General features: G+C 33.0%; 1 protein-coding gene and 1 long non-coding RNA gene across 5 annotated transcripts in view; both read left to right on the forward strand.

Moving 5' to 3' along the window:
- Positions 1-1,626: 1,626 nt before the first annotated feature.
- On the forward strand, positions 1,627-3,145 carry LOC126968043 (uncharacterized). The gene is made up of 2 exons (XR_007730121.1): positions 1,627-1,710; positions 2,025-3,145. It is a non-coding gene; the product is annotated as an uncharacterized LOC126968043 (long non-coding RNA).
- Positions 3,146-16,781: 13,636 nt separating this feature from the next.
- Positions 16,782-25,446, forward strand: part of LOC126967943 (protein dachsous) — a 304,180-nt gene continuing 295,515 nt past the window's right edge. For all 4 annotated transcript variants that reach the window (XM_050812652.1, XM_050812653.1, XM_050812654.1 and 1 more), the window contains exon 1: positions 16,782-16,979. The gene's annotated coding sequence lies outside the window, so the exon portion shown is untranslated. The remainder of the gene's footprint in view (positions 16,980-25,446) is intronic.

The raw sequence follows: 25,446 nt of genomic DNA on the forward strand, positions 1-25,446 counted from the left end.
AAACAGAATCATTCACCAGATATGATTTTTTACCGTACACCGTGATTTATGCCTAAAATACGATTAATTCATGAGTTCATGTAATAAAAGTTATCAAGTAGTAAAACTACATTTAAATTAGGTAAATTAGGTGTTATTGATTTTATAAAAAAAAATAAGATTGATTATAATATATAGCCATATTAATGATATAAATTATTTGTACATAAAATAATAAAAAACATACAGACATATCAAAACAAAACCGAAATGTATTAACAGTAAGGGTTCCATTTTTACACTTTTACTAACGACGGCTCCCAAAAAGTTTTAAGTTTACAATTATTATTTCTTGTACATTATGTTATTTATGAATGTATTTTTGTTGAGGGTTTATTACAATAAGATAATGGGAGAAACAGAAAATGATCCATTGATTCTTCTTCAGTTAGCAAGGGATATACCGAAAGGGCAGTGTTACTGAAAAAACTCCTACACAATCAGATAGTACTTATTGTCTACGTCCGCTACCTACCCTAAAACTTGTTTTTGTAGTTTGATAGTTCAGCTATACGCACTTGTTTATCAAACAATATTAAATTTCGTATTACATTCACTGCAACAACGTCTTTTTTAAATCATTTCCTAAATTGTCCTAAAATATACTACCTCGATCATCCCGCAGCAGACAGGGTAGTTGCGGTATATTCGGAGTATTATCGTATGGTTCCAAATGTGTCGTTGTCGATTTTGCGAGTAGACCTCCTGGAACGTTATATACATTCCAAGATTAAGTACTAATAAAATATCAAATAGCCTGCTCTTACTAATCTCATTCTATACCACCTTTATTATAAGACTTTGAAAGCCAGAACTTATTATAATCATCATAATATTATTTAAGAAAGACTAACTAACAAGAAAACTCAAGTTCCGCAATCAAGCGGTTATGAACGCTATGTAATCTGCCTACTATTTCGCTTCGTTGATTAATCTATGACACATACTATTTTTCCTTGTCGCGCTGCAGTTGACATCATATTCTCTATCTTGCTCGAACCACCACGTTAATAATTCGAGATTTATTTGTAAATAAGAAATAAAATCGTGATAAAATACAAATACGACGTTCTTTTATATACTTTCGTATGGTATGAAATACCTTCACCCTTATATATCTTGCAAACATAGTTTTTACATTTTCTTAACACACAAGTTGGAATTTTAGATTATTATTGTCACGCCACGAAAACGTTCCGCTTAGCTCGCTGCTATTAGCCGACTAAATGAAATTCCGACAATTGTCTGAATTTGTCTGCAACGTTTTGCGCGCGCTAGTGCGATATCTACCTCTTTATTGTATATTATATCATTGATTTTAGGCATAAATCACGGTGTATGGAAAAAAATCATATCTGATGGATGATTTTCAACATGTCAAAACAGAAGAAGAAAAAATATTGCAGCTTGAAGGCTAATGTGTAATACTTATGTGTTGCAACTGATACACCGATCCCTAGTTTTATAACAGATATTCAGAGAATTGCATGAATTGTGTTAGTATTCGAGTAATATAGTAAAAATGAATAATTTCAGTTGTTCATTCGTACGATTGTCTCCACCTCTATGAATTGTCTCTGGTTACTTGTAAGAGTGTACGCCATATTAAAAAAAAAGTGTACGCCATATTTGCTTACTAGGTATTTGTTTTGACTTGTTATATTTTGACCTGTAAGTAATCGAGTTTATTAAAAAGTTAACTTGTATTTTAATTGTAGCGGATGGTCTTGTGCCAATGCACTAAATAAATAAAACAACATAACATTTGACACGTTAGAAAAAAAAAGAATAGTGTAACTAAAAATATATTTGTTTATGTTTTATTACGAAATTCCAATTACAACTTCCAACGCAAATAATGTGATTAATAATAACTATTATTGATTATTATTATTCTGCACTGTGCATTAATTGTTTGGTAGACACCGAGATCCAACAGCCAACTCATTTATTTACAGACAATAATAATTTATTTTTTGTTACAGACGTGTTGGCATATAAATGAATTAATAATAAAATAAAATGAACGCTTTGTTTTCCCAAGGAAAGACTGATTTTAGGGCTTATAATATTTTATCCGGGAAAAAACGACGCCGAAAACGCAGACGTTTTAATAGAAAGCTACAGAAAATATTAAATAAAAAATCAGTTTTAGCCTATGCCATTGCTACATGGACGGAACATTACATATCAGCCTCAGATTGGCAAAACCAACATCAATTGGCATATTGTAAAGCAAGAGCAAAAGCTCTTCAATATGAAAAGATAACTTCTACCAACAATGTATTAAATAAGAATTCAGATGATGAAGAGAATCATAATGATGACAACATTGAAGTGAGTGCGGAATTTTTACAATTTCTTAAAACTAATGCTAAGTTTAAAGAAGATGCGAGGAGGGAACGGGAAATCTTGAAATCTAATCTGGAATCTCAGGCTAATGACTTAATAAGAACTGAGCCAGATATAAGCGAACCCATGTCTATTGAGCAGTGTCAAAATATGTATGGTGATAAGTGGCAACAGATTTGTCCATTGGAGATGTTATTGACAAATCATTATGTGAAAATTTGTGAAAAGTATAAACCAGCACTTTGGCCAAATATACCATTGAATTTATAAAGTAAATTTATTGTATTCGACTTATTTTTTTACAAATACAAATAAGTGCTAGTTGTAATTTAGATGATTTTATTAATATTACTTGTGACTTATTGTAACTATTCATATTATTAGGTTACATAGCAAATATTTGAATCATGAAACTCATATAAATTGTCTAAAGTGCAATAAGTATTCTCTATTAAAAAGAAATATGTTTATATTTAGACATAATATATTTACTGAAGTATTAAAATACATAATATTGTAATTGTATTTATAATCAAAATTTATAAAAAATAGACCTTGAGGGCACAAACTACTGGCTTGTTCTTGTAATTGTTAATTTCTTTGAATAAATTGTGTGCCTTACATTATATTGTTTCTAGGAACTTTTGATTACATTTATTATTTCATGTATTATCAATAATTGTAAACTAACTTTGAAACTGTTTGGAATAATTTGACTATCTATTTAATGTAATAAAATTAGATATTATTATAATTGGTAAAATTTCATTTTCCCTTCTTCTTAAGTACACTGTATCACATGTTCTAACATTAAATGGCAAAACTGTGTATTAAGTTAATTTTACTGACCTATGCACTTAGCCTTTCGGTTCAGGCTGTCCCAGAAAGCTGGCAGCCTTTCAGACTAGTAAATAGAACACAGAGTACACCTATATTTCATACTGACATCCATACTGTAGCTCTGCATAGTGACTGTCTCGTCACATGGAGTATTGCTGTTATTTCTCGTCTGGTGCACACTAGTATCAGATGGAATCACTTAAGTGGAAGCAATACAGAGCTGCTCAAATTGTCTGAGATCCAGTTCTCTGTAAATAGATTGACTGTATGTCATTGCTGGTTGACTGGCATTCCTGTACAGTGCGGGTTTCAAGAAATTTTCCTCCACATACAACCAAACTATGGAATGAGCTTCCTTGCGCAGTGTTTTCGGGACAGTATGAAAGATTGCTTCAGTCATCACGGAGCAATGCTGGAGATTGTAAGATTGGAGGCCATTGATCGGCTTGGCTCCTATACTCTGTAAGCACATGCTGTGATGTTTCTTCTACCTACATGCAACCACTGCAAAAGGAATGTCTGTCACATGTATGGTAAATAGATGCTTGTTAAATGCTATTCGTTTTTTAAACTAGTAAGAAGCAATATTGGCTTTCTTTGTTTTACCAATTATCCTCATAGCTTTTTAGTTCTTACTATTGATTTTCATAAGTAAACACTAGAAATAAGGGATTGCTTGTAACTAATTCTAATAGGCTTTATAAGATACATAATAGCTTTAAGGGTAAATGTATACACTTTTATAATAAAGTCCCAGCCACTGTTCAGGTATTATCTATGAATAAATTTAAATGTTTTATTAAAAAATGGCTCTTTCGTAAATCTTACTACTCCACAGCTGAATATCTAAGTGATCGGACAGACTGGGCCTAGATTATGATTATTTTATAACAATGACAGTACAATATTCTATATTTTATTAAAAAGAGCACACAAAAAATGCTGGGAGAGTTTCTTGCGCCGCTTCTTCTCTCTCCGAGCACCATTTGTTGCCGAAGCGGTAGTAGTATTAGAAATGACATCAAAAAGAATTCTGAAGGAATCTATTTTGAGAAAATGTGACTTTGCCAATTAATTATAGTATCGAGAAAGACACCCACATATTTCACTTGATTTAATAGTTTGGTGCTATATAGGTAACTAGTTGAACTCAAATGAGACAGTGTCGTCCTACCATTCATATTCCGTCCATTATCATATCTGCTGGAAGATGTCCACTGCTGGACAAAGATCATAAAATCCACGATGACCGGTCCTGCGCTGCCCTCATCCTATCTATTCCGGCGATCTTCACCACGTCATCGGTCCATCTTGTGGGGGCCTACCAACACTGCGTCCTCCGGTACGTGGTCGCCATTCGAGGTCTTTACTGCACCAACGGCCATCTGTCCGTCAAGCTATATGTCCTGCCCATTGCCACTTCAGTTTCGCAATCATTTGGACTATGTCAATGAATTTGGTTCTTTCACCGAACTCCTCATTTCTGATTCGATTGCCGTTTCCATTGCTCTCGAGCGACCATGAGCTTTTTTATCAGGCGCGTAGTTAGCGACCACGTCTGCGTACCGTAAGTCATCACTGGCAAAATTGCTTCCAGTGATATTGGGGACGAGAAGATTTTACGGAGCTTCCCGAAGGTTGCCCATCCGAGTTGAATTCGACGAGTGACTTCTTTCGCGAAATTGGACTTGCCTAACTGGATTGTTTGTCCATGGTAGACGTAAGTACTCGTCAACGATTTCACAAGTAGAGTTCCCAAAGTATGCCTCAGATCTGAGAATAACGGGCTCAAGAAACTCAGCGGGCTTCTATTTTCATATGCAAAATAACACATGATGATAGCAAGGTCAATTCCGTCCAATATTAGTTATCATAACCGGTAGATAGAAAAAAATTGTTTTATTTCGAGTATTACATATGCTATACAATTTAATATATCTACAGAATCTATTTTATTGTTTACAATTTTGTACAGATATGTAATGTCAATCATACGCCAACGAGCTGTAAATTTTTGTAAATTTAAGAATTGTTACCTGCTATTATAATCACTTCTATTGCTTATGTTTTTATTGTTTTTACACAGATGTCGAGTAAACGTAAGATGTATCCTCTCGATTCGGTCACTATGTACTGTATATTATGGATTCCATATTGTGCTGCCAAATACGAGAATGCTTCGCACTAGTGCAATAAAATAATTATAGGTTTGTTACTCTAAAAATCACTCTCTTTGTCACTCGCCATATAAAGCCGTATATGGTAGAGTAGAGCTTTAGAAATTATTATATTGTAATGTAGAATGAAGTTCAGTGTTTTATCTAAAATTACATCTAATTCTCTAACCTCTTCTACTTTTCTTAATTTTTCATTATTTAAACTATAAGTTGTTTGAAGTGAGGAGCGTTCCCTGGTAAATTATATGTGGTGGAACTTCGGAATATTTACATTCATTTTATGCATATCAAACCACACTTTTAAGTCTTTTTGAAGCAACATAGCATCGTGATGATACTCTAAGAGTTTAATGCATGAACTTATATCATTTATAAACAATGCAAAAAGCAAAGGTCCGAGGTTAGATCCCCGAGGTACTCCAGAATTAGCAATAGACTCGCCGTTAATAGAAACAAATTGATACCTATTTGTTCTAAGATATGATTCTATCCATTAAAAAAAGTTCCCTCCAACGCCATATTGCCTATCAAGTTTGGAGTGAAGGATTTTATTGTTTACTTTGTCGGAAGCAATGGAAATGTCTGTGTATATGCTATCCGTTATTAATATAATGAAACAGATAAGATTCTACAGATTTACCACATCTAAAACCATGCTGCTTATCATTGAGGTTTTTTTGCAGAATGATATTCTCGGCTCACCGCCGGCTTGGGTTTTACATCGGTTTTCGCGAATCTACCCTGGTACTAGACCTAATTCCAAGGGGCTGGGATTTCAAGAACCGGCCAGAAGTTTCTTTTGTAGAATATGGCAATCCGCTAGTAACTGTCGTCATTGAATTTTGAATTTGAATAAGACGACTACGTACGCTTGCATCGGTCCAGATATTGAGGGATTTGTGCAGCGGTGTGAACGGCTAACCTTATTTGAATAGATATACTGAGATACACCATATTATCTACGCTTTGTTTACATCACCCGTACCGATTGTTACAGAATCTCTACTTACTAGAGATTACGCGGTTTTTTTTATTGCGCTATTAGAACTACATTATACTATAGAGTAGTACTTTATCAATATTTTTAAGGATTAAGTACATGTTTTAAGGATTTTTGAAGCATTGCGAGCAACTAAATGTTAAGATAACTTTTAAATAATTAAGGTTTCTCTTTACTTTTTATATAATTTATTTTTAATACTGTTGTTTTATTGACATGGTTGCACATAGTAATTTTAATTTATTTCAATTTATATTATTTATCTTGTTATTATGTATGTTACAATATAAAGTAGTTAGTTAATTGTCTTATCCTTTAGAGTTATGCCAAGAAATAGGGCAGATTTTCCCTCCTCTACCTAAAGGGAGAGACAAACAAGTGTTAAATAAATCACAGAAAATACCAAGCGCTTTTTGTGTATCCTCCCAGGCCTCAAAAATTAACACCTGCATCCGTAGTTGAAAGTCCCTTATTAAACTAATGAAGCATTTAAGTGATTATAAATTATTAGAAGTATAATAGTGGAATAAAGTCTGTCAGTATGTAGTACTGCAGTACCAAATTATAGAAAATTTATAAAAACAAGAATTTTAAGCGAAATGGTGATTGTCACACTGCATCAAAAAGTAGTGCTTCCTGCTTGGCTGTAGAAAATGAGTCACTGTGGATCACGGCCTAGACCATTTCCTCTGTTAAAGAGTCGAGAGAGATAGTTGCAGCCTAGACTTTTACTAAATGCCCGCCCTTATGATGCCCGATCCGGTTAAATCGGCCAGTCAACTGGGTGAAATGCCCTTAATAAAATTCCGGCATAAAATTAATGTTTTATGTTTTTTTGTGTTGACTGATTAAACTAACATATATTAACATAATCTAACCTACCTAATCTAACCAATCTTGAATTTTGTTTTTAGACAATTTCATTATATATTATAAACTGTTAAAAATTATAAATAATCTCTCGAGATTCTGATAACCAAAATTTTCATACATATTTTTGATAGTTTGTAAACTCCAAATGTTTTGAGTTTTCTTTAGTGTTAATTCCGCCAATATCTGTCTTAAAACAATTTCATTATTATTCCAAAATTAGTTTGTAAACTTATATTTATACGATACTAAAAGGCCAAATACCGGCTGTGGAAAATCAGAAACGGCTCCGTTGGAAATTTATTAATAAAACGGCCTCTTTGCACAGGTTAGGTGGGTACATATCGGCGCTTTTTTCTGTCGTGAAACACGTTAGTGTATTTTGGTTTAATCATTAGGGTCTTAGAATTTTGTGATTTTCAGGAACCCTGAGCCAGAGCCATCCTTTTCAAGAACCATTAAGTGAAAGCCTTACTCATCTAGTAACATTCCTTATAAAAAAAAAACATGAAAAATACTCTTACAACATTACATTTTTCGTGATCACAGTACTTAGTAAATTAGATCGCCGGCTAAAGGTATCTACATTTTTTTTTACAATATTTTATTCTTATTTCATTAAACAAAAAAAAAAACATTACTAAGAAGTATATAAAGTTTATTTTAGTCGTAGTAGAAAACTCGTTGATGTTCTTTGTTCCGCGAAGCAGTATTCGTTACTAGCTTACTCGTACAGATTGGTGTGGTTGGTGAAATCTGGCATCCATGAATTCGGTTTATGTTGTTAACCGATTTCAAAAACGGGGGAGGTTCTCAATTTATCTTGTTCGTTTTCGTTCTCAAAACTCGACTGGGCAAACCGATTTTGATAATTCTTTTTTTATTTCAAAGCTGGTGCTTTACGTGTGGTCCCATTGCGATTCCATTCCAAAAATAACAAGAATTATAACTAGAATTAGATTAATTAGATTGTATAAAGTACGCAATTATTTTTTTACTTTTTAGTGCATATTATTTCTATTGTTTTGGAATCGTTTTTTTTGAAGTCTGTTGTTTTTTGTTCATTAGTCTGATTTAAAAAGTCGGAGAAAAAACGGTCGCACACTAAAAAAAAATTAAATAGCGAAACAACGTTTGCCGGGTCAGCTAGTATGTAAATAATTTGAAATATATAGTAAATAATGGGGGGGGGAGACAAATTTGAATAAATTAATTTCTAAACCAACTCAGCATCCTAATAAAGAATTTGAAGAAATATAAATTAAGGTTCTAAAAGAGTAGTATTAAAATATTATATTGGAATTAAGTGTATAATTATAAATATACATATATGAGGGGTATTTTAGTTCATTGTTTAAACTTATATTTTAGTGTTAGAAGTACAATAATTTTTGATATCATAAGATTTAGTTTAATTCTAAAAAATATAATAAAGGTAACCCTTCTTGATTCTTGAAAATTCCATAAATTTGATCGGCACCACATATGCGCTCGTCTCCTTGAGACATAAGATGCTAAGTCTCGTTTGCCCTGTTATTTCATTAGTGACTTCAGAACGATACAAAACAATGTTTACACATTACTGCTTCACGGCTGAAGTAGGCACCGATGTGGTACCCATAATCTAGCCGGCATCCTGTTCAAAGGAGCTTCCCACTGTATATCGCGCGAGTTGAATGCAGAGTTCAGGATTGCGATAGTGATGTGACCTAATTATAATTGATGACCATAATGATGAGGGTGTCGATAAATTTAAACAATGCTTCAAGTTTACACTATGTAAACATGATGAAAAAATTGAACTGCGTTTTTACATAATACTTACTTTCCCTAATAAATAAATAAAACAAATAAAAATCGTATGAAAATTAAAATAAAACAAGACATATAACCCAATTATAAAAATTACTAATAACAAGGGACACTTTAAAATAAAAACTATGTAATCTATAAATTATAAATCTGTAGAGATCAAACTTCTGTACAAAGAAAAAAATTATCAAAAACCAGTCAGGGGTATGTAAGAAAAGAAATAGAACAAGTCCCGATTTTTTTGGAATTTTTTGTTTCTCTGTCTGTTTGTCTGTGTGTCTGTTTGTACGCCCTAATCTCTGAAACTATTGGACCGATTTAATTGGAATTTTGCATGATGATACCTTACATCCCCGGCCAACATCTTAGATACTTTTCATCCCGGAAAATAAAAGAGTTCCCGTGGGACAGTTAAAAAAACCTATACTTTCTTAATTAGCGTAGTACAGAACAACGTTTGCACATAATTTAATAAAATTTGGCATGTTGATACCTTATATTTCCGGTCAACATCTTAGATACTTTTCATGCCGGAAAATTAAATAGTTCCCGTAGAAAAAATAAAGTACTATAGTGTCTTATATAGCTTAGTACACAACTTATTCATCTAATTTAGTTGATACCTTATATTGCCGGTAAAACCATAGATTAGAAAAAACTAGTAGAAGTGGCATCATGTCATTTTAGTGTGGAAACCGATGTCGCCAAACTCACCCATTTATCTATAAAATATGTAATACACACATTTAATTCCTGCTTTATGATAGGTCTAAATTCACACTCACGAAAAGACATAACTACAAATTTATTTATATCAATTTCGAACTTAATACCTTACGCTACGCGGTACCGAACAAGTACGCTAATCTCATATTCTTAAAGGGATAATGACAACCTTTTTTTTTTTCAGCTGTTCAGCTGATGGTAATTGATACGCCCTGCCCATTACAATGCAGTGCCGCTCAGCATTCTTGAAAAACTCAAAAATTCTGAGCGGCAAAAACCTCGGAACATTTTCTTAAATTGCGAAAAATAACATATAAAAACTTAAAGTAATAGGAACTTCTGACAAATAATAATAATAATATATTTACCTAAATACCTAGTGTTGTACGAAAATTAATAAACATTAAACGTGAAATGATGTAATCAGGGTTGATAAAAGTATATTACTAATTCATGGTTTTAGATCTATTTTTTACAATTCTATGACATATTTCCTCAACTCCATGATTTGATGAGGTTTTTCTTCTAATCCACCTCGACCCTTATCGCATGGTGCATGGAAAAGAGCAATACTCGAATACAATTTATAAAGAAAAAAATTATTTCGATAAAATTATATCGATATGTACATGCATGCACTTCTTGGGTAGCAAGATATTTTTATTGTTTACATTAATTATTCTATCATAAATTACATCGATTAAACGTAAAGGTAAATGATTCATACGTCGTAATATTATGGTTCATTTTTAATTGTATATTTTGCACTACACATAAAAAATATTAATTACATTTAAATCGGAAAATTATGATTACCTATGATAGGCAAACCATTAATTGGACATATTTCTATTGCGGCTAATATTTCTACAGTCCAATATGGCACTATAAGGCATATTTGTATTTTTTTAAAAGATAATAATGCTTCACTTGACATCAAATGACTGGTCTCACTTGAGCCACGAGTAGGTACATTTGTACACAATAGTGGCGACAGGGTAACGCCTACATGCCTCTTCCACTAGTTTTTTCTGTTCCGTGGGTAAAACAATGTGTAAGTACGTAGGTCACACTAAAAGTTTTGCCTAACTTAAAAAAACAACATGGTATAACCAAAATGTTATGTTTATTGCTTTTCAAAATACTCTCCTTTACATTTTAAACATTTTTTCGCGATGCAATCGAACAATTTTTAAAACAGGAGGACCACAGATCAGAAGGCAAGTTTTCTACATGCTGATTGAACGCTATCACTGCCTTTTCGGAATTGGTAAAAGTGAAAACTCTCATCAAATCTTTGATTTTGGAGAAAATACAGAAATCACAGGGTGCCAGGTCGGGGCTATGTGCAGGATGGGTGACGAGTTGTACTTTTTCGGAAGCTAAAAATGACTTAGTTTTGTTGGCCGTGTGTGAAGAAGCGTTGTCATGTCATGTCATGATGTAGGAGAACGCGACGTTTTGGTCGTCTAACACCTTGGGTAAACAAATGGTAGAATAGCACTCGGCACACTCTTTTGATCTTCAAGTGGAATTGTGCAGATGGGACCCGTAGCTGAGAAAAAAAAATTCGATAATTTTTTTACCAACGTTTCTCGCCTGCCTCACTTCACAGCATTAGAATGTCCGTGGTCGTACTTTATTAGCATCTGTGAGTACCATTCCATGCGAGCCCGCTTCGGCACTGCTGTCAATTCATGAAGGATCCAACACAGGGATCCAACGCCAAGAAAGTTTCCGAACTTTCAATTCTTCGTGTAAATACTTACATAACAGATATTTAAAGTAGATAATGTTTGTTTATACTACATTATTTGAATCAATATTTGAATAGTAATGACGATGATGATAAACAACCGAGTGCGTGATATTGTGGTGCGATCCGGTGGCAGGCGGTAGGACTGGCTTGCGGGCGATCGCATGGCTGCGGGTGGAGGTTTTATTAATTTTAAACGGCTGCAATTCCTATTAATTTGCATTTTTAATGACTATCAACAAATCGCAGGGTAAATCCTTAAAAGAAGCAGGCGTACATTTGGACATGCTATGTTTTTCCTTTGGCCAACTCTACGTGACTTGCTCACGCGTTTTTAAATCGTAAAATCTGCATATGAATGCTGACTGAAATAAATCGTTTAACATAATTTAGGAGGACATAGGAATAAATTGCAGTAACTACCTATAACTTTTGCATTACTATCAACCATCATATGCATACATCCGTACCTATCTATTCTTTCAAACTATAGCGTTTATAATATCTATTGGTGAAATCATCATAAAAATTCTTAGTACAATTTTTTTTTTTTTTTTTATGGAATAGGAGGACAAACGAGCGTACGGGTCACCTGGTGTTAAGTGATCACCGCCGCCCACACTCTCCTGCAACACCAGAGGAATCACAAAGAGCGTTGCCGGCCTTTAAGGAAGGTGTACGCGCTTTTCTTGAAGGTACCCATGTCGTATCGTCCCGGAAACACCGCACACGGAAGCTCATTCCACAATTTCGTGGTACGAGGAAGAAAGCTCCTTGAAAACCGCACTGTGGAGGACCGCCACACATCCAGATGGTGGGGATGAAATCCTAACTTGTGGCGTGTCGTGCGAAGGTGGAATTCGGCGGCAGGAATCAGGTTGAACAGCTCTTCGGAACACTCCCCGTGATAGATGCGGTAGAAAACACACAATGAAGCGACGTCTCTACGCAACGCCAAATGATCCAGCCGTTCACAGAGTACTGGGTTCCCGACAATTCGAGCTGCTCTGCGTTGCACGCGGTCAAATGGATCGAGCTGATACTGGGGTGCGCCAGACCAGAGATGACAGCAATACTCCATGTGAGGCCGGACCTGCGCTTTGTAGAGCGCTAGAATGTGGGCCGGCTTGAAGTATTGCCGTGCTCTATTTATGACGCCCAGTTTCTTTGAAGCCAGTTTGGCTTTGCCCTCCAGATGGCCACGGAATTGGCAATTGCTCGAGATTTCGAGACCCAGTATTCCGATACTAGGTGAGGCTTTAAAGGAAGTGTTCTCGAAGAGCGGTGATACGGCAAATGGGGTTTTTTTAGTGGTAAACGCGCAAACTTGAGTCTTCTGGGGGTTAAATTGGACAAGGTTCAACTTACCCCATTCCGCGACCTTCTCGAGAGAGGACTCGATAGAAGACACAAGTTTCTCCCGGCACTGGTCGACGTTTTCCCGAGAGAGACCTGCATGGCCCGTGTATACGGCATCACCAGTGCTGTCGTCTGCATAGCAATGCATGTTGGCGGTGTCCAACATATCATTGATATGCAGAAGAAACAGCGTGGGAGATAGCACACAGCCTTGGGGAACTCCAGCGTTCACGGGCTTGGGATTCGAGCAATAACCGTCGATATTAACATACATTACGCAATAAAGTTGTTCGAACACTTATATCTGGAGAACAGCTGGTCTGATTTTCATGATTATGAATTTGTTGGATATGCCTCCGTCCCAATTCGCAAAATAATATAAAATCGTTGCAAAAGTGAAGAAAAAAGAAAATACTTTGTTTCATTTAAAATCATTATCACAATTTTCTAGAGGGTTACTTTTTTATGGAAAAGGAGGACTAAAGAGCGTAGAGCCAGCCACCTACTGTTAAGTGATCACCGCTGCCCACATTCTCTTGCAACACCAGAGGAATCACAAAGAGCGTTGCCGGCCTTTAAGGAAGGGATCACTTAACACCAGGTGACCCGTACGCTCGTTTGTCCTCCCATTCCATAAAAAAAATTTTAGTTATAAGTTCTAATTGAAAAGGACACCACGGAGCCCCCGGTTCGATCATCTCCCGCTACGTACCAATATGATTTCGGTTATTAAAACAAAACCAATAAAAAATCTGGAAAATTATTTATTTATTTAATGGATCACCAACATAAGAAACAGTAGTCACAGTGTTAATGATTACATTGCATTAATTATAAAATCTAATTTTTCCTACAGTTAATAATTATTTATCGTTTATACGTAACAAATAATAATCAATAATTAGTTATTGATACGTGTTTGAATTCTAATAAAAAGGATTTCATTTAAATTTGAATTTTTCTTTAAAAGGTTTTCTGCTAAAGCTTTTACGTTTTTATAAGTTTAGATTTGTGAGCTTTCTATAATATTTTAAACATATGGTCAGATTTGGTATGGCTGGACCATCGGCTGGTCCGGTGGCCGCCTTGTACCAATTGGTCCGTCGTACTCGGTACGGTCTGGGCGGTAATAATAATAATTTTGTGCGATGGAAAATGCGACATAGCATCGAAAATGGTCCGCTCCCAGACCGTGTCCTATGTTTTGGCCGTACCAAATCCGATCATGTATGTATTATTTGACGACCTGTATAGCCGAGTGGTTAGCGATCCTACCTACTAAGCTAGAGGTCCCGGGCTCGAATCCCGGTAGGTGCAAGCATTTATATGATGAATATGGATGTTTGTTTCCGAGTCATGGATGTTTAAATGTATTTATGTATGTTTAAGTAAGTATATTGAATTAAATATATCATTGTCTTGTAACCCATAACACAGGCTATATATGCTTAACTTGGGGCACGATAATTTGTGTAAAAAGTGTGTCAATATATATCAATATATTTATATTCAAATTCAAATATTTTATTCAAACTAAGACGTGACATCATTTATTGAAAGTCAAAAACTACCACCCATTCCAAAATGAATGCCTCAGACCTGAGAAGAACGGGCGCAACAAACTCAGCTGGCTTTTCTATCGAAAAAATATGTTTACAAAGTAATATTGTACAATTAAACTTATTATTTAATAGCCTGAGGGCGGTCACTCCATTCCCAATTTGTGGTATCATTAAGAAAGTCATTTATTTTATAGTAACCTTTACCATACATACGTTTTTTAACAATTCTTTTGAATAACGTAATACATTTGTTTTGAACCTTTTCTGGGATCTTGTTGTAGAAGCATCGCCACACAAAAGGCATTTCTCAAAATTGATTCCTTTAGAATTCTTTTTGATGTCATTTCTAATAACTACTAGATACTACTACCGCTTCGGAAACATATGGCGCTCTGAGAGAGAGGAAGCGGCGCAAGAAACTCTCCCAGCATTCTTTTTTTGCGCTCTTTTCAATAAAAATATACAATATTGTACAGTCATTTCTATCGCTATAAGATAATCACAATCTAGTCCCAGGCTGTCCAATCATTTAGATATTCAGCAGTCGAGTAATAGGATTTACGACAGAGCCATTTTTTTTTAAACATTTAAATTTATTTATAGATAATGCATTATGAACAGTGGCTGGGATTTTATTATAGAAGTGTATACATTTACCCTTAAAGCTATTATGTATCTTATGAAGCCTACTACAATTAGTTACAAGCAATCCCTTATTTCTAGTGTTATAATAATGAAAATCACTATTATGAGCAAAAAGGTGACAATTTTTGTGAACGTATATTAAATTTTCATAAATGTACTGACAATGAACAGTCATAATATTTATTTCTTTAAATTTTTCTTTGAGAGACTGTCTATAACCAAGCTGATATATAGCACGAACAGCTCTCTTTTGCAGAGCAAACACTATATCAATGTCAGCAGCATGACCCCATAGTAAAATACCGTACGTCATGATGCTGTGAAAATAACTGTAGTATACTAATCTAGCGGTAGCAACATTCGTGTACTCTCTAATCTTTCTAACAGCATATGCCGCAGAGCTGAGTCCATCTGCTAGATGGGCAATATGTGGACCCCACTGAAGATTTTTATCTAACGTGATACCCAAGAAGACCGTAGTGTCCACAAGTTCCAATCTCTGGTCATTTATAGGTACGTTGGTTTGTACCTCCGCTGTGTTTGGTGTAATGAACCGTAAACACTTTATTTTTTTACTGTTTAAGTGCAGATTATTCGTCTCAAACCAACGCACTATCTTTGAGAGTGCATTGTTTACCTCGTCATCAATATCTGCACGTCGCTTCACTTTAAAAATAAGTGAAGTATCATCAGCAAATAATACAATCTTATGGCTACCATCTACTACAAACGGTAGATTGTTAATATATATAAGAAACAAGAAAGGACCGAGAATAGAACCCTGTGGAACACCTATTCCCACAGGTTTACCCGAAGACCGTTTGCCATTTACATCGACTATCTGAACTCTTTCGCTTAAATATGATTTTAACAGATTTAGGGCTCTATTTTTCACTCCATAATGTTTTAGTTTTAGGGGTAAAGTTTCATGGTGGACGCAGTCAAATGCTTTGGACAAATCACAAAAAATGCCCAATGCATCCTGTGACTCTTCCCAGGCGTCAAAGATGTGCTCAATGAGTCTAGTACCCACATTAATTGTTGATAAGCCCTAGTGAAACCAAATTGATTTTTGTTCATTAATTTACAAAAATGCATTTGTAGCTGTTGAAGCAAAATTTTTTCAAAAATTTTACTAAAAACAGGCAGCACTGAAGTAGGTCTGAAATTAGCAGGGTCAAAAGAACTGCCCGATTTAAACAAAGGTATAACTTTGCTGTATTTCATGAGGTCAGGGAACACACCCTCATCTATGCATTCATTAAATATTATTGCTAAATCAGGTGCTATAATGTCAAGTATGTATTTAACAATATTAGTCGAATGGCCCCATAGGTCTTTTGTATTTTTTAGGTTAATTAATTTGAAGATTTTTATTATTATAACTTACTAACTTAAAGACTTACTAACTCGACTTAGCCGAGTAGTAGGCATTAGCTTAGCTAATGAATCGTTGAGATCTGTGCGTATAATAAATGTTATCACCACGCTATCCACGGATCAAGCCGGCGCGCCGAGCACGTCCCTATCCACTACCCAGGCATGGGGAGGCTCGAAATTGGCGCTCAAAACGGTATGCGAGCAACCTGTTATGGGGGGAGGGAGGCTAACGCGTCGCCCACAAGCCAGTGCCTTACGAAGCCTCACCGCGGCTCAACCGACGCATGCGCGCGCGTTTCACGTTTAACTTAACAACTTAGTGCCAAAACCAAGTGTAGCTTAGATTCTTTTGAAGTGTTAATCTCGGATTGCAGTGTTGTGTTAGTGTGTGCAATCTCTATCTTAGTTTAGTAACTAATTGATAATAGTGGATTATTGGTGCTATGTTATGGATTCTGAAGGTGGGTTTTTCAACTTGTGAATTAGTTGCTAAGTTAGACCCGCTTTTAAGCTTGTTTTGGGCACCGTGTGTATTTGAAAGTTTATTTAATTATGCCTCACGTACCTGCAATTGTTAGGTAAAGGCTTTCGTGAAGCCTTTTAAAGTAGGAAAACAAGAAAGTCGCCGAACGAGAAGGTGATCTATCAGCAGTTTTTGCTTATAAACAAGTTTCTGATAATGAAAACCGTTTGTGGACTTCAAAAGAATTATGTTTTAAAGTGAATTTTATTTCACGACACATCATTTATGTTTCATTTATAATTCTTACAGAAATATTATGATTTCAAATATGCATCTATGTTTGTTAGTTCGCTCCATGAAAAGTCAAGAAAAAAAATTATTTCACATTTAATTTATCTATAGGCTTTCTGGATCTAAACTATTATGGAATGTTTCAATACATCAGGACTTTGAAATGCTAAAAGCTTCAAATTCAGAGTCAAATAAACTTTTACTTAACTTAAACTAAGCGCTTTTGAATCGTCGCTATAAATATTTCTTTTCCATATAATAATCTACCATATGTTCGAAAAAGGTAGAGCTCGTGAGAAGAACATATAAGAAACTCAAATTCTTCAATAAAGTACTAAATATTGGATGTACGAAGCTTCGATAATGAGTGAAAACATGAAATTCTCCCACGATTTTACTCAAACTTTAAGCTTGCATCGTGCGTCTAAATTTTAACTTTTAGAATGAGTATCCTATGCGATATAAAGACTAATAATATGTTGAGTTAGCTATTCCTCAATTTTAAAGGTTCACAAGCAATGAAAAAATAGGCTTCCATTTTCAAATACTTTCCATATAGCTTTAACTATAAAGATATTATTCAATATATTATCTTTATTTTTATGATATCACTCAAAAGAAAACTACTTTTTACACATATCCGATTCATTTCGTTCAAAAGATATAGAGAAAATCAAATCAAAATCCCTTTATTCATTTAGATCAAAGAAATGACCCTTATAAATGTCAAAAGTTATACTTTTTAAGTACTACCACTTTGGTATAGGTTGAGCTTTAATGAGAAGAAGTGGCAAGAAAGTCATTGTCCTCTTTAAAATCAGCATTACAACTTTAGCGTTTTACAAATCAAAAAAATACGTAAATTAATAAAAAAAAAATTGAGTAGAGTAGATCAATCCACATAAATGTAAATAAATAAAGGGCAATATTATTATTACTTATATTGGAAGTATTATATTAGCGATTATAAAGATATATAGCTATAAATATTATAATATACATTAAATTACTTTAATTTTAACATCGTAACGCATAAATTCCCATGAAAGGATCATACAGCCACGACAAATAGCACTGAAACACAAATCTGCAATTGAATATGAAGATAAAAGTGCAATTTTGAGACGACATTGAATAGACGAAAAAATTTATGACAGTTACTTATCTACAACATAAGACAATCGCTAATAAACTATACATCATTTTTATAGCCCCGTTTTGACATGTTAAATTTACATACTCTAATAAGCGTTATGAATTTTTGGATGTGAGTTTGATTAATAAAGTAGAAACGTACGAATGATAGATTTTTTTGTTTTTTTTTTTTTTTTATGTTTAAATATGGCGTTAATCATATTCATAAATCCTTTATTTTGCCAATGCCACATTTAACAATGGATGTAAACAATTTTAAATTATCAATGTACTTAAGCGACCATTTTTGGCATGCAAATATTATTATTAAATATTAATTCATAATTAAATATGTAGTACAAAATTGTAGTTATTATTATAATTCATTCAACATTAATAAACTCTATATTAACATGCACTTAGGTCAGTTTAAATTCAATGTATTATTATTAGATGTCATTATTTTATTTTAGGACAAGAATTAAAATATTTTTAAAAGTCAATTTAATCTAATGTGCCAACATTTCATTTATGGAATAAAAACATTTATCTATTAGCAATGTACAAAGATCCTTCTTAAATCGTTGGACGGGTAATAAGCGTAAGCCTGGAGGGAGTTTATTAAATGTTTTTATACATATGATATACCTACATTTTCCATAACATACATTATAAAATATATGAAAAGGCATTTATTTTTTTCTCAAAATTGATTCCTTTAGATTCCTTTTTGATGTCATTTCTAATAACTACTAGATACTAATACCGCTTCGGAAACAAATGGCGCTCTGAGAGAGAAGAAGCGGCGCAAGAAACTCTCCCAGCATTCTTTTTTTTGCGCTATTTTCAATAAAAATATACAGTATTGTACAATCATTTCTATCGCTATAGAATAATCACAATCTAGTCCCAGGCTGTCCGATCATTTAGATATTCAGCAGTGGAGTAATAGGATTTACGACGGAACCATTTTTTTTATAAAACATTTAAATTTATTTATAGATAATGCCTGGACGGTGGCTGGGACTTTATTATAGAAGTGTATACATTTACCCTTAAAGCTATTTTGTATCTTATGAAGCCTAATGTGTAATCACCATTATTTATTATCTTATTCTTTCGTTTACAGTTTCATTATTTTCTTCATATCTGAAACGTAGGAGCTAATGAACAAAGTAGCATTGTAAAATAATAAATTATAAACACGTGATGAACTTTTTGAAACCATAGCTGTGAATCTTTATTTAGTATTTTTTCAGTTCTAAACAGCCTTACAACTTTCGTTTGATCTAGAATATTAGAAATAATAATTTGATGATAATTCAAAAACATAATAAATCTTAATATCTTGGATATTTCGTCCAATTCGTTTTTCTTTTCTTGGAAGTATTTATTGCGTTATTATTATTACATTATTATTACATTATCTGATATTCAATTTATAATATAAAAGACTACTTTTATCCAAATGGAATAAAATCATAATAAAAATTCTTCTAAAATACTAGTAATTAAAACAAATCTGTATTTAATAACATATTAGATTTATTTACGTAAAATACTTTAAAAATGACTAAAACGCGTGTAATTGTAGCTGTATTCTAACATTAGGTTTTCGTGGAAAAGTTTTATTTTTTTTTATTTATTTAATCCGACGTCATCTTTGCAGGCCCACATTTTTAAGGGTTTTTTTATAAAAATGTTTTCTATGCAAAAATGTAATGTAAAAATACGATTAAATTTAAATAAGTATAAAATTTTCGCTCTTAAATCATATAATATATAAATAATATATATTTTTATAATATTGATAATTATATTCATTTTATATTTATTTGTTTTTTTTAATTCAGTTGCCTTGCTGTCAACTTAATTAGTTTCGTTTCACCAAATGATACTTACGGCATTGCATATAAACTTGGTATAATGTTAAACCTGAGAATAAACCAAGAATATGCAAAATGTTTACTAATAGACCATTTGCTTATGATTGCTTTATTCGGACGTATAAGGTTTCCCGCGTTTATTTGCAAGGCTGCTTGACTTTCGGAAAAGATCAGAATTAATATTATATTGACAGTGTTATCAGCGATATAGTCAACATTTTGCACATTCTTGTTTTATTCTCAGGTATAACCTTATACCAAGTTTCGTATGTATAAGAATGCTTGATTTGTTCCTTGAAAAAGAAAATACTTCTATAACGTAATATTTTGAGTAGTCCTACTAATTACTCACCCATTCGTTGGATTTGGTATTCCGCATCGTTCATAAATTTTGGTTACAAATTTATTTGGTATTAATTAGAATTAATTTACTAATTAGATTTTTTATATTCGGACCATTCCAGAGTTAAACCATTTCAAATAAAAAAAAATCCATACGATCAATAAAAACTTCTGGAAATCAAAGATTTAACTGAAAAAAATAATAATACAGCTAATACAGCTCATACGAAGTCTAAATTTCTATAAAATGATCTAAACTTAAAACTAGTTTATTTTAAACTAGTTGTTGTCAAACTGGATGTGCTAAATGTGAATTTAAAAATATAGCTAGTGTAATAGATTTGTTAAAATACTCTTAATATGTCATCGAATTTATTTTTGAATAGAATTCTAAATCGTTTGATCTAATAAAGAATAAAGAATGCAGATTTACTGATGAATTGACTTTAGAGTTGAATAATATTATCTTGTCAGTGGCGATACTAACAATAGTGATAATATGTAAAAAAATATCGTATATATTTTAATATAGACTAGTCGACCCGACAGATGCTGTTCTGTCAATAAAAAAAAAATTATGTAAGTATCCGGGAATAATGTAGTCTAATGCCATCGGAAACGTATAACGTATTTCTAGATGATTTTATAATATGTCGTAATAAAATGATTTCCTGCTCTATTAGGATTTTTTTTCAAAATTCCTACATTACCGGCCTTACAAATAAACTTGGTATTAAGTTATACCTCAGAATAAACCAAGAATAATATGCAAAATGTTTACGAATAGAGTTTTTGCTTAGGATTGGTTTATTAGGATGTTAATTTGCTAGGCTGCTTGATATTTAGAAAACTTCAGAATTATCGTAGTATTGACAGTGTTAACAGTGATATAGTCAACATTTTGCATATTCTTGGTTTGATTTCAGGTGTAACTTTATACCAAGCCTTATTAGTATTATTTTTTCATCTTAATTTGATAATTAATAACATTCATTGCAATTTATATGTGCTAATTCATATTTTCGATAAAATTTTCTAAACGGCATTCCTAATTGAATTCAAATTCAAATATTTTTATTCAAAATAGGATGTGACATCACTTATTGAAAGTCAAAAAACTACCATTCCAAAATGAATGCGTCAGACCTGAGAAGAATGGGCGCAACAAACTCAGCGCGCTTTTTTTACATCGAATAAATATGTTTACAAAGTAATATTGTACAATTAAACTTATTATTTAATAGCCTGAGGGCGGTCACTCCATTTCCAATCTGTGGTATCATTAAGAAAGTCATTTATGTTATAGTAACCTTTACTACATAAACGTTTTTTAACAATTCTTTTGAATTTGATTGAGCTATCGCTTATATTTCTCGGAGCTTTAAAAAAATTAACAGGTTTACTAACTTGTTGACAAGATTCCTATGGGAAATGCCTCGATTTTCAATAAACACTAAAGTATAACTTACTGAAATTAAAAATAATATCATAATTTTAAGCACAAAATGAGAATAAATATTGTATTAAATATATAATACACAGATTACTAAAATGCCATATAAATAAAAATACCAGTCATAAGTTTAATTTTAATAAGTGAATCATAAAATTTATTCTTAACCTATTTGTTTACAATTGTAAAAAAAAAACTTATAATATATATGAATACTAAATTACAGAATATATACATTTTAACGTGAGCTTTAAAGATTAATTGGCGACCAGCACAATAAAACTAATAGCCATTTATAATAATACCAAAACGAATAAATAATTAAAACGCGACATTAATTGAATTATTTTAACGAATGAGGCATTAATAACTGACTTTAATATTAATATTTAAATTGTATAATTAATATTTAAATGAACATCATAATCAATGTACTTTCGGCCGTTCCCAATATACTATCTATAGATAAATTACTACCTTCTACAGTCAGTAATTAGCTGTCAATAATCTGAAGCTGTCCCAATATACCCGATAAGTCATTCTTATCGCTTTATATTGGGACGCGTGAATTGCAATTTCCATACAAACTTTATATCGCTGGTAAGCTATACGTCGCGTCGTCTCATTGACAGACAAGTGCACGGATAAGGTGAGTTACCGTCGATAAGTTTATTGGGACAGAAAAGTCGACGATAGTTAAGATTTTTATCTCAATTAAGAGAGGGACTGAATATTGGGAACGGCCGTTAATGTATAATTAATAGTGATAATACTTCCCTTTAAAAAATATATTTTTAATGGATTAAGGCGCGTGTAAATTTAACTGTATTTCTACACTACTTGCCAAAAAAATTACATTAAAGAAAAAAAAAAGGAACTTTTATGCATATACCTAACGTTTATTTTTATATGTACAACCACTTTTCAACAATATATTTAAGAGTATCGAATACATTTTGTAGAGTCGTAATAATATAATTCGTTTTATCGGCGAAAAATCGTTCGCAGATTGTATTTCTCAATCGTAAATTACATTCCAACGGCAAATGAACACCAAAATGCAAAATGAAAAGGAAGGAAGGAACGCTTAATAAAGAAATAACAAGAGTTTTATGAAATCTCACACCTACACGACAGTGTTGTTTTATTATTTTACTTGGAACAAGACGACACGTAGACTTAATATCTTGATTTGTTATACGCTTATATTAAAGCTAGAGGTAGGACATGGTCAAAAGATAGATATTGCTTTTTTTTTATCAAAATAAGGGACAAGACGAGCAGGACGTTCAGCTGATCGTAACTGATACGCCGTACCCATTACAATGCAGTGCCACTCATAATTCTTGAAAAACCCAAAAATTCTGAGTGGCACTAAAATTGCACTAAGCTTAATAATCTAACTACGGCGCCTTGCAGAACGAAACACAGTAATGTTTTCACATTACTGCTTCACGGCAGAAAAAGGCGCCGTTGTGGTACCCATAATCTAGCTGGCTTCCTGTGCAAAGGAGCCTCCACTGGTAAAGTCTAAAAGTAAAAATTGTCATAGATAGAATGATTCACACTGCAGCGGCGTCCTTTTCTGTCTTCTGAGTTCATTCAAAAATCTTGAGCGGCACTGCATTGTAATAGCCAGGGCGTACCACTTACATTCAGGTGAACGTTTTAATCGTTTCATCATTTTCTCACAAAAAAATTTATAATACCTAATAAGTGTTCTAGAAAAAATCAGCTTACACCTTTCATCGTCGAGAAAAGACTATATACGACTATTTATAAAATATGAAGTCGTTTCATTGCTAATAATATAAATATGAAACGTGTCTGTCAAGAAAGTATGCCCAAATGATTAATGTGTACAAACAAATTGAGTACAGTCTGAGGTAAGGTTACAAACATAGGCTATTTTAAAGTGAAAGATTGTTAATATCCTAAGGAATCCCATTGTTACATGGCTATATATATACTATAGCTAAATTCCATGCGGTACAACAAAGAGTCTCGATTTATAGAAATATTTTCAGTTAATAGACTTAGCTAATGCCTAATCTATATATATAAGAGATTTCCACGTATATAGTCATCACGATATCTCTGGAATCATTAGAGCTAAAGACTTCAAATTTGGTAGGAATATTCTTTTCACCGAGCAGATGTCAGCTAAGTACGGATTTTCCAAAATTCCATCCGCAAGAGTTTTTATTTATTATAAACAGAACAACGTCTGTCAGGTCAGCTAGTCTTATATATAAAGTTCTCGTGTCCCGGTGTTTGTTACCAAACTCCTCCGAAACGGTTAAAACAATTTGTTTGAAAATTTGTATGTATCGGTTAGGTCTGAGAATCGGCCAACATCTATTTTTCATACCCCTCAAAGATAAGTTATTATGATTCAGCATTAAAAATACATACAACTTCAAATTTTCACCCGTCTACGAGCAACACCTATTGTTATATCGTGATTTTTATATTATTCTATACCATGCACACAAAAAATTTAATTATTGAATTTTGTTTATTACTTTATATGGCAATACAACGTTTGCTAGGTCAGCTAGTAATAAAATAGATTCAATTGGTTTATAGTTCTTTCAATAAAATACTTTTTACACGATTAAAACGCCTGTAATTATAAAAATGTATATTAACATTAGGTTTTTGCGTTAAAGTTACATCTTTATTATTATTTATTTAGCCCGACGCTTCGTGCACTTGCAGAATCACGTTTTCAGGGAGTCTAAGAATGAGAAAGGAGTCTAATCTAAGAAAATACTAAGCCTTAATATTCAATAATATTTTTTTACAACATACATGGAATATATTGCAAATAATCTAATTTAAATATTTTTGTCACTCTTAATAACTGATCGGAATTTGAAGTGACAATCACTAGAACATAACATGTTATGATGAGTAACTTGGCTATTATTAAATTTAATTACTTATTCAATATCTGACAGTTGTGATACACAGTTAGTATAATATGTTCATAAAAATTGTTCTGAAGTTGAGAATTAATAATTCTTAAGAGAAAACATTAGCCAAAGACTTTTTCAGATTTAAAAAAAAAACATACCGTCGCGCTGACGCGGTCGAGACCAACATTAGTGTGATAAGGAGAACTGCAGCTCCGACTAAAAATCGTGACAATTTGTTATGTTTTTAAAGTGATAACCCTCACTTCTGTTAACCGAGCTAACAGTTGGTCGAGTCCCGCATCGTTCATAAAATATTGTTTTCAAATTTTATTTGTGTAAAAATCGTGAGTTAAAAACTCAAAACCCAGGGTTTCGTCCTCGACTGTTTTAATTTGTTCGCTTATTTTTGTTTTATTCCTTCGGTTATGCTGCGGAAAC

Source organism: Leptidea sinapis, chromosome 14 (genome assembly GCF_905404315.1).
Source record: "Leptidea sinapis chromosome 14, ilLepSina1.1, whole genome shotgun sequence".
NCBI classification, from domain to species: Eukaryota; Metazoa; Arthropoda; class Insecta; order Lepidoptera; family Pieridae; genus Leptidea; species Leptidea sinapis.